This window comes from Mauremys reevesii, linkage group 2, assembly GCF_016161935.1.
Source record: "Mauremys reevesii isolate NIE-2019 linkage group 2, ASM1616193v1, whole genome shotgun sequence".
NCBI lineage: Eukaryota > Metazoa > Chordata > Testudines > Geoemydidae > Mauremys > Mauremys reevesii.
Window position 1 is genome coordinate 91,242,677 of NC_052624.1, and position 11,267 is coordinate 91,253,943.

General features: G+C 39.5%; 1 long non-coding RNA gene across 1 annotated transcript; it reads left to right on the top strand.

Moving 5' to 3' along the window:
* Nucleotides 1-1,949: 1,949 nt before the first annotated feature.
* LOC120399360 lies at nucleotides 1,950-7,388 on the top strand. Its single transcript, XR_005595110.1, has 3 exons — nucleotides 1,950-2,011; nucleotides 2,380-2,505; nucleotides 6,743-7,388. It is a non-coding gene; the product is annotated as an uncharacterized LOC120399360 (long non-coding RNA).
* Nucleotides 7,389-11,267: the final 3,879 nt, after the last annotated feature.

Genomic DNA, 11,267 nt, shown 5'->3' on the forward strand with positions numbered 1-11,267 from the left:
AAGATAAAATCTTTTTTTTTACTGGAAAGACTCCCACTGCATTTAATTAGCCTTGGATCTTAAATAGGAAGATAGAAACTGTGATTTGCATAATCTACTGTCTATCTCCTTGAATTGGTTTGAGAAACTAATTTTTAAAAGGTTTTACCCACTGGTGCTAAGGAATTTAAAAATGGTATGTATGAAAAATATATATGTTGTTACTCAGATAAGCTTTTACAAGGTGGCTTTTTTGGCATATAATCAGTAATTGTTTTCAGCTTGGTTTCCTTTTGTAGGCAGGCCTTTTAATTTAAACGATTATTCATCTCTGACTGGCTAATAATGTGGGTGGAATTCAGCAGCTGATGTTGATAAAAGACTTAAGGTAGCATAAATCTAGTTTTAGAACAGAAGGAATAACAAGAGATAGCATAGGTTAGTTGCTTAGAGTGATAGGAGTTCATACCAAGCTATTGTAATATTTCATTTAGGAACTTAAAACAGAAACATGTTTAGAAAATACTAGTTTTCAAGTCAGGCTGGGTGCCTATTAGATACTGTTCTTTAGATGAACTAGACTGTTTTCCAGCTCTTCTTGTATAGTGATGTGAAGATTGCAGAATGATTAATGCATTTGGGGAAATTTACTTAAGGAAAAACTGAGAAAAGCCCTTTTTTTACAAGGTATTTTCAATTCTGTAAAGAGCATCAGCTAACCTATGCGTAGCTTTCTCTCCTCCTATCTCATTCCACTATTTTTCCATGGATGGAAAGTTTAAGGGCACTATGAAGTACATTTTGGTAAAAAATCAAAAATACTGAGAATTTGGCTGTGTTTGTGTGTGAGTGAAGGAAATAACACATCGTTCAGGATTTTAGCAAACTACACCCACATTAAAACTCCTATTATTATAGCTACAGTGAATGTCTAGCAAATATTTAAATGAAAACTAGAAGAAAACCTCCACATCATAAATGCCTGAGGCAAGAGAGAATCAGTGGTTGACTTCCAAAAGGGCAATTAAACAGAAAAAAACTCGAAAGATGCCATACAAAGAGCAAGAATGAATTAGCAATGCTGTCATGCTTTAAGCCCTATGAGACCCTCATCAGCATACATTTCTTTTTTTAAGATGAATAGTGCCATATCTGATACTCCTTATCATCTGCAGCAGCAAGTGCTGATTTCTTATTCCATGTGGGAGAAATGCGCTCATGACAAAAGTGCTCCAGGGAAACCTAACATCCTAAGGGACTGTGATGCAGTTTTTCAGTCAAATACAGAATGAATACTTATTCTTATATTTCCATGATGAGGATGATTTAGGGAAACTGCTTTTGTGACAGAACATACCTTCAAATTGGTGTTATCTTACCTCTTAGCTAAGGCCTTGGTACCTCAATGAAAGATGTAGAAGTGTGACCCCTAGTGGGTGTGAGCAATAGGTGCCATTCATGTAGCAACAGGAAATAAATAGGTCAGGAAAGAAAAGCCTGTAAAAAGGGAAGAGAAAACAAACTGGCCTACAGAGACCTGGCTAGGCATGTGGGGGGTGGCTCTCACTCTGAGCTGTTAAGACAGAAAAATATTTAGTGTGTGTTCAGCTATCACTTTCTCCAGAAGGAAATTGCTGTGGTTACGGAGAGTATACAATTATGAATGAAAGGAGAGAAGTGCTCAGTGACGTACTCTGTTAAGATGTGGCCCTCACAAAGCAATGAAGGTCTGTTGATGTAAGGACTTGAGCTGCCTAAACCTTAACCACTCTGGTATCCCCTTGGTGACTAAGACCAACAAATAGTCAAAGGATGCTGGGATTTGTAGTCCCCTGGAAGCAAGTTGAATCATCGAGGAAGTATGCGCACAAAAGCAGCAGCTGAATGTAACCCATGTGCCTAATAGGAAATATCTCTTTAAGAGATCTGTGGGGGAGGGTATGAATGAGGTGTCTGCTTCATTGTTGCTAGGCAGATGCCCAGTTAACACTGCACACTCAGAAGTTTCTGGAATTGGGTGTGGTAGTTTTGGGTATGCTCAACAGGGTCCTTGTAGCTGGACTCAAACTCTATGAGGGCAAGTGGCCATGTGCCCTGTGTGGATTTGAAGAAGTTGATCCACAGGAGCAGAAAGCAGCCTGTTTTCCCTAACTCTGAAGCATTTTGCAGCAGGTTGATGATATTGTTAACCCTGCCACAGGGAAGCCCTGGCAGAGTTAATTATAGAAAGGGGAAAACTGATTTATTTTTATTTTATGTTTGGAATGTTATTTGATTTTAGCCATGCTGTTTTAGTTAAACTGTCTCAACTAGTATGATTCACTTTTCTCTTATTTGAATGTGATGATGGGGAAAGTCATTTATTTTGCTGTTCTCAGTTTTGTATCTTTCTTATAACAGGGTTTAAAAAAAATCTATATACTTAATCTAGTGGTCGGCTAATCAACTGACTAGCTAACAGTGATTTCAGCAGAGGAGGAAGAGTCTGCACGGATTCCAGCTGAAGATTTCTGCAAGCGAGTGGAGGTAAATTGTTGTTGCAGTGCTTTTGACATAGCAGACTGTATAGATTTTGGCAGTCAAAAACTGTAACTGAGACTCAGGTGATCTCAGCCTAAGCTTTTTGGGAACTCTGAATTTCTCCCCACTGTGTTTCTGTGAGGACTGACCTGTTTAGATTTAATTTGTTTTCGTTGTTTGTATATGAAGATGATGTATGTGAATTATAAAGTAGCTATGTTTATGTTGTAGAAATTAAGTCATTACTATTGTTTCTTTATCTCTGTAAAAGTGTTACTTAAGAACTAAATTTAATTCCTTTTGTTCTTTTTGGACTTGATGGTGGGCAGGTTGACCCTGTGTGATCCTTGCTGAAAATCCTAAATGACTAAATTTTGGGTCTCCAGGTGCTTTTCTATGGGAATTGGGGTTTTTTTTAGGAAGTGGAGAAGCATGAAGTAAACTCTAGCCCAGTATTTCTCAGCCTTTTTGAAACTAGGGACCAGCTTGCGGCCTTCCTAAACTGTGTCATGGAGATCTTAGGGACCAGCACTGGTCCATGGATTGGTTGTTGAGAAACGCTGTTCTAGGCCAGTGGTTCTCAAACAGGGGTCTGGGGTCCCCTGGGGGGCTCTGAGCAGGTTTCAGGGGGTCCTCCAAGCATGGCCAGCATTAGACTCTCTGGGGTCCAGGGCAGAAAGCTGAAACCCCGCCACCTGGGGCCCTGAGCCCTGCCACCCGAGGCAGAAGCTAAAGCCTGAGCAACTTAGCTTTGCGGGGGGGGGGCTAGGCAATTGCCCTGCTTGCTGGCCCTGGCTTTTATATGTAGAAAACCAGTTGTTGTGGCACAGGCAGGGGCTCAGAAAGAAAAAGGCTGAGAACCTCTGCTCTAGCCCACCCAAAGGTTACATGAGCACCAGTCGCACTGATTTAGCTCATCTGTTTTAACCTGGCTTTGTGTTAACAGGCGTGCACTTAAGTTACTAAGCTTCTTGAAATGTGTTGCTCCTCAGCTTACCCTGCTCCCTAGCCTAATTCACAATGTAGGAGTTCAGAGTAACTGTACCCTCAGAAATACAGTTCTCACTTGGCCTGCACTGCATCGTAGTCTGATTCAGTGCAGAGGTCTCTTTGTGCTGAATATTTAAAGCAGTGAGTAAGAAAAATGGCAAATGGCTTCTATAAAAATACAGCTTCTCAAATCTGGAAAGCTGCAGAATTGAGGACTTTCTTGTTCATCTCATCAATTTTAATTTATTTAAGCTTTGACCATTTGTAGTCTGTCACTTAATGAACACTTTCAAACCTTCAGATTTCATTGTCAAATAACATTTGTGTGGGAATGAAAGGTCTGTCCAGTGAAGTGAAACAAGCCTACATTAGCCAATCAGGGAATGAAGGGCAAAAACAGGCAAAGTTTTCAGCTGTGCCACTAAGTCCATGTTAGGAATCTCTTATAAGGAGTAAAATATTTATTTTATTAGTATAGTGCTAGTAATTAACCACAATGTTTGACAGAATAAGGAGGAATTTTAAAATTGTCACAATACAAATAAATTCAGCCCTTCTCAATTCAAATTACACTTTTCAAACAGCCCATAAAACAAAAGTTAAAGTAGATCCATTTTAGACCATAAAGAGAAACTTCACATAATTCTTGCTTTTGCTGCCACCTAGGTAAATAGAACAATTGACCATATGACTGAACCATCTCTCTATAACAAATATTCTAATTTAAACCAATGAGCCAAAAGGCTTCTGGGCTAAGACTGAAAATTGTTGTTTGAGGGGAAAATGGCTGCTGATTTAAAAAACAAACAAACGTTGTAACAAATCTTCAACCTGGCAAGCCTGCATGGGCATCAGGGGTGTCTTTCAGTGCTAATATACCTGCTTTTCAAATAAGCTGACTGCATTGTTTTGAAAGCAGTGCTCTGAAGGCCTGCCTTAGCTTGTTTTACTCTACATTTCTCAAATGTATAGATGGCCTTCAAGGGAGACCTTTGTTTTGTTTAACATCTGCTATATCTAATTGTTTACAAATATCTTAAATGCTAAACTTAATTTTTTTTACACTTAAAAAGTGCTGACTAAACCTGTTGCTGAAAACCACACACAATGCGGATATAGATGCACTTGCAAAAGCCAGGGAAACTTAAAGTTTGAGACCTATTAAGCTGTTTCTCCAAATATAACATTGTCATCCGATATAAATTCTTATGCTGAATTCATAACCAATTAGAGAGGCATTGTGCTTTGGTTGAAATGGAGCACTCTCCGACCCCTACCCTAAGTAAAGCAGTAGGGGTATAAGTAGGCAGACCAAGCATTCTGCTAAAATTGATTTTGCACCATCTCTAATGACATAAGTTCTTTCCCATCCCAAATTTCCACACCATATAATATCTGAGCATAAACACTAGCACTAAACACTGAGAGCCAGTGCGTGAAATTAAACTGCCCCGTGCACATGGGAAAGTAAGAGCTGCTTGCATGGCCCTTAAGCCTCCTGTTTGTCTCATACACCCCTGTATAAAAAACAAATACCCACATAAGAAAAGGACTCAACCTGTTCAGTTCAGTACAGTGGGCAATTATCCACTTATGCAATTTTGGTCTATGGCTGAAGGTAACTACTTTAGCTTTCTGATAAGTAAATCATACACTCCTGCTGACACAAAAGAAAAAAAATTGTAATCTTTAAGCAGATGCTTCAGACCAAAGGAGTTTGGGACAACAAAACCATATCTGCATACTGGAAGAGTGACATTGGTCTGTTCAGAATTCTAGGGGTAGAATAATGCTCCCCCTCTAATTGTGCCACTACCTCATTAATATAAAAATTAAAATGGGGACACGTAAACAACTCTGACTCCTACCCTTCCTGAGGAAAATAAGGTGTTAGCTCACCCTTCTTCCCTATTCTAACTCTAGATGCCATTCACCCTCCTATCCCCCAAGACTGCCTCTATCAACAGCATCACAGGCAGATTTCAAATCTAAGGTCACATTGCTCCTCCAAAGGGGAGATAATTGTATATGTATAGGTCCAATATGAGCACAAACGTTATCTATAATTGAGGGGCCTTTCCTAAAGTCAGCTTGTTCCTCTGCAAAAAAGTTTCAGCTCTCAGACCAGTCTTCTAACCTCCCCAGGAGGTATCTGGAAGAGATCTGAAAGGCTTTCTGTACGATAATTCTCAGAGTAACTTTATTTCCTCTATAATAGAGAAACAAGAATACCAGTAGATGCACTGGCAGGGAAAGTCCCTGTTTTTCTTATTGGTAAATTTGCTAAAAGAGGAGCCCTCCAATTGATATGATCCTTACATTTCTGTGGGAATAATCCCTTAACCAAGAGCTTCATTATAAGGATGGCTGATTTAAATTTAAAAATTTCCCTAATGGAAAATGTGGCTGTTCCAGAAGAGCACAATAGGTAACGTCCATCAGGACAGACAATGTCAGAGGTTTAGTGGATAGGGAATCACTAAAGAATGGGGGGCTGGGAGAACCTCTCACAAGAATGTATAAGGATAAGAGCTTCAATATTTACATTAACCTTACAATTGCTACCAATGTCAATATAAATAAATTTGTCTTGATGGTAGTAAATTAAAATTCCTTCCACAAGGTCCTTTGATCAAACTTTTTAAAAAAATATTTTTAAATATTGCTGCAGCCCCTATTTCTAACAGCCCTAGCCATAATCTGAACCTGTTGTATGATTTGGATTATTTTGGTTATATACAAGATTTTCTTTCATGGGATGAAAATATTCCCCCTTCACAGTTTAAAATAACTGGATAATTTGGCTATCAGTAAATACCATATGGACCTGTAATGCACCCTTCAGGCTAAGTAGTTTGTTTTTTTGAAATTAAGTTATTAGATGCAAGTTTCTCTAATTTTTAAGCTTAACTAAGGGATTCAAAGACTAATAATAACTTGGTATGTTCCAGAAGGGCAATGTCAATACTCAAACCACTCCTGTTATTCCCTCTCACATTTCTGAGGTTAGAGAGCAGCCTCATATTTACCCATGAATTATTCCAACCTCTCAGCTTTGTTTAACTGAAAGTATTTCAGATTCAAGATTAAGAAATAAAAGCGTAGTTAGGCTGAGTCCCTGGTGTTTATATTTCTGGGGGAAAGGATGAGTCAGAGGTCCAATTGCAACACAGTGTATGCACATTTTGGAGCAAGTAGTGTGTTCTCTACCCAGATATCAAAGTCAGAAGGTTTTTTTTTTTCCCTCATGTAGAACCACAAGCATGGAGATGGAATTTTAAGGACTGCTGAGCTGTTAAGAAAATCTGGAGTCTGAGAGTGCTCCTTAGCTACAGAGGCTACCTGGTAGAAAAGGTTAAAGGGAAACAGTCTAAAAGTGTTCAGTCGAAGAGAATTTCAGCTCCAGATAACAAAATGAATGGTCAAATTATTCAAGTAAACTCTGCCTATACCCTACTACTCAGGTGAAATCAAATGGTCCAGATTTAGGCACTACTGCTCAATCCCATGATTTAATCGTAGAATTATAGTCTTTAACCCTGAGAGAAATAGGCCTATTTATAAAGCCAATGGAGCATTTACCAACACCGTCTTTTAATGGAGGCTCTAGAAAAGGAGGTAGAATGACTAGGAGATGGGTCTGAGCAAGACTACATTAAAATATCGCATGAAGATTGCCTCCTGGAAAATTGGTGGAATCAAAAGCAAATCTCAGGATATGGAGCACAGAAATCATTTTATCCCAATCTGATGCTTTAGCCAAATTTCTTGAAGGAAAAGTACGAGATCTTTTGTCTTCCAGGCTTTGAATCTCTTTTTTTATAAGGGGGTGTTAAGCATATTAAGAGGGATAGACATGCCCTCCGGTGTTCTGTTTCCATTAAAACAAATATACCTATTAAGATCAGATAGCCCCTTTTTCCTGGTCTTCAGTTTTCTTTTCAGATACATAATGTTTTTATTAGTCATGAATATTTAACTTCGGCTTCTCTTTCTGCAATGAGTCTTTCTGGGGATAGCTAGAATCTCTCACTGGGTACTTTTCTATAAAAGAATCATATAGCAACTTTGTTCTTTGGGGAGATTTCCATACTCTACTCAGTCCTGAGAATGGGGCAATTCCTAATCTTTCCACTGACTCGATATAGAGAGCTTTTCCTCTTTAAATCCCTCTGGCCTAGATAATCTATGGACAAGGTGAGAAATACTTTAGACTGCAAATTATGATGGCCTCTAAACCAGACAGTGATCGTCAACCCCTTCAGGTGAATTTTTGTTCATCTACCACCTCCCTATTCGTAAATACAGGCTCAGGCAAAGTAGTACAGCCCTGAATTAGAAGATGTAAATTTTGAAGTGAATTATACAAAGTAAAATACATATAAGCTTATGGGCACATGCCATTAAAAATGCATCCATCCTTGCTCTAGATGCTCTTTGATTTATTTAAAAAATATTTATCTAAATAGATTAATCCAAGCACTTCCCTTTTGCCCAATCATTAGTAATCACACCAGCAGCTAAAACCACTTATTTTTATGATCTCCCCAGTGTCTCTCATTTCAGGAGAATGTGTCTTGTAGTATGGCCTGAGGATTGATTAAAGCAGGACTATTTCATCAGTGGAGGTTCGAAATTCTGAAGCTTAGGAGTAGTCACAAAGAATACTCTCCAGCTGTCTCCTCACGTGGGTGTGGTCCAGCTCTGCTGACCATGACTGTGGCAGTGTCCCACAGGAAGAGGTGGGGTTTCAGAAATAGGTCCTAAGTCATTTAGGGCTTGTAGGTCAAACCCAACACCTTCAAATTCTGCCCAGTAGTAAGTAAATAGCAGTGCAACTCCAAAACCAGTGATGTCAGGTACCATGCAACAATATACCTGTAACAAAGAAGTGACCAAATTCTGCAGTCTATAACTTGAAACTTAAGATGTAGCCTTATGTAGAAAAAGTATTGTAGTCTCTTCTGGAGATAAGAAATACATAAGATACAAAGATACCCTCGTGGCTCATGCCAACAAACCGTGATCCAATCAGATGGTGACTGTAGACTCGAATATAATTAAAGGTTGACTTCAAATCTTTAGTCATAGCTTTAAAAGGCAGTCGCTCCTTGGAGGGTATAAACGCCTACTGAGTTGCATGGAAAGGTGGTTGGCTAAATATATACACCTCTACCCCGATATAACATGACCCAATATAACATGAATTTGGATATAATGCAGTAAAGCAGTGCTCCAGGGGGGTGGGGCTGCACACTCTGGCGGATCAAAGCAAGTTCGATATAATGCAGTTTCACCTATAATGCGGTAAGATTTTTTTGGCTCCCGAGGACAGCGTTATATCAGGGCAGAGGTGTAGCTGTCTGCGATACAGCTTGGAGTATAGTACTAGACTTTTCCTCATAGTCGAGGCTGATGATATTTGTTAGTGGGTAGGGAAAAATGACAGGAGTGTTGGGAGCCAGTTTCCGGCACTAGGTAAAGATCCTACTGTGACAGACTGAAAACAGGGCAGGCAAACCATACCCCCAACAAGCCTCTGCTGACTCATAGGTGTTGGTGGTGTCAGACTTAACTAGGAACAAGGAACAATTGCAGACATGTGATGAATCATTCTTCCAGTTTTATTCTGGGTCTTCATCTGTGACCAGAGCTCCGAAGTGCTACTGCAAAGCAAATTAACAATATACTGCTTGTTAAATGTTAGGTTTTTCACACAGATGTGCATAAAACTAAATTTTAGAATTACTTGCAGACACCAGCTATAGCTCTCTTAAAAACTGGAGTTTAGATCAAGGAAGGAGCAAGTGACTAGGTCAGGAGACATGGGTTGTGTTCCCAAGTCTGCCATTGACAGAGTTTAAGCAAATATTCTCTGCTTTGGTTTCCTATCTCTAAAATAAAGATTATATTTTGTGCAGTGCTATGAGATGCTCTCTGGATGAAGAATTGCACTAGTGCAAAATATGACTTCAGATAGAACTGTGCCAAATGTATTTTGCAGACTAACACTTATCATTCTGGAACATCCATTCTTTTGTAGTGTTCTGTGGAGGCCCGGCACACACTCTTCGTACTTCAAAATTTAAGACTTGTTGGAATCAATTTGCCCTGTAACAATCTTTTGGAGACTAACTGATGTGGCAGTCACTTAATATTTCCAAGACTTTGGAAGTTACAAATGCTGATAGTAAAGCTTAGAATGCATCCTAATCTACAGCAGTGTGCTATAGACTTTGAGGTTGTTCATCTACCTTGTGCCAGTACCTGACCACCTCACATCGGTGAATTAACCTAGAGACTGCTCCAGTTCAAAAGAGAAAACTTTGGTGCTAACATACATTTGGACTTGAATTAAGGGTTTCACTTATTTATTTTACAGCTCAGTAAACTGAGGCTATGTGTTTTGTCTTCGAGATGGTTCATATTTGTCACTGATTCATGTGAAGAAGACACTGTGACCTAAAGAAATGGCCAGGATAGGGAGGTGGGGGAATGAAACGGTCTTATACAGTGGCTCCAGATTATCTGCTTTCATAGCTTTAGAAGAAAAACACTGTGCAGGGTCACAGATGAAGACACTTCTCCTTAATTAAGTAGCCAATTTAGAACCAAAACTTTACCCACCAGGCCAAGTTTCTGATCTCTCTACTGCAGTAACTGATCAGAGGTTTGTATAATATATTAAACCAAAGAGAATGCTTTTTAAAAACAATGAACAAACTAGCCTAAGACCACACCACCACTCCAATGGAAACTGTTCTCTGCTCAGTGCTCCCAAGGAAGGTGGAAAGAATAAGGAACCATGTCCACAAGGTGTAGTGGGAGGTGCTTGGCTCTGAGTTAGGGGATGTTAAAATTAAGTCTTCAAACACCCATGTTGAAAATAAATGTACACCACTTACCATGTTAATCATTATTAAACAATGTGAAATTACAATAATAAAATCTAAAAACTGCCTGGCTGATACAAGAACTCTTACCCAGATTAACAGGAGATTATCTTCCTATCTTAATTTGAGATGCAAGAGGGGTTTTATAGCATAATATGTGTTGGCATGTTAAATAGCAGTTACTTGCTGTGGATAAAGGACTACCCAGTCTCTCCTAGGAGGCCTCTTAAGTACGGATAAATAGAAGGAAATTAACATCTAGATGGCTGGTACCAGACTCTTCTTGGGGAGAACACAGGTTCCTTTTCTAACTTTTTTTTTTCCCAGCGGACACTCCCTTGCCTTGTGTTCCCACCTGGCTGCATCAAGAACATTCCAAAGATTTAAAATTTGTTATATTCCTATTATATCCAGACTTTTTTATGCCAGCTGCTGATCAGTTATATCCTTACTTGAATCCCTTTGATGTCATTACACCTTCAAAGCTACTCAACGCAGGGATGGTTCCACCCTGGCTCACCAGGTAGTGGGGACAGTAAAAACAAAACTTCAATCATCTACCCCCACAGAATACTGATTAGATGGAAAGGTGCATGGCTGTATAACTTGCTTTCTACTTCAGTATTCTCCCATGAGAATACTATTTTCCTTGCTATTTTCCAGCCAGTCTGGTCTATCATGTAGTGAGAACAGATAGAATAGACCAGACAGTGGCATGCTAACTGCCCACTGCTGCCATCTGGTCAGATGCGATCTGCAACTGCTTTCCATCTGAGATTGCACTCCCCGCTTCCCCCTGTCCCCAGCTCTCCCCAGTGCAGCTGTTATCTAACTCCAGGCAGACCCAAGGCACAGTAATAAAGCTTGGATTCTCTGAAGTGTTGT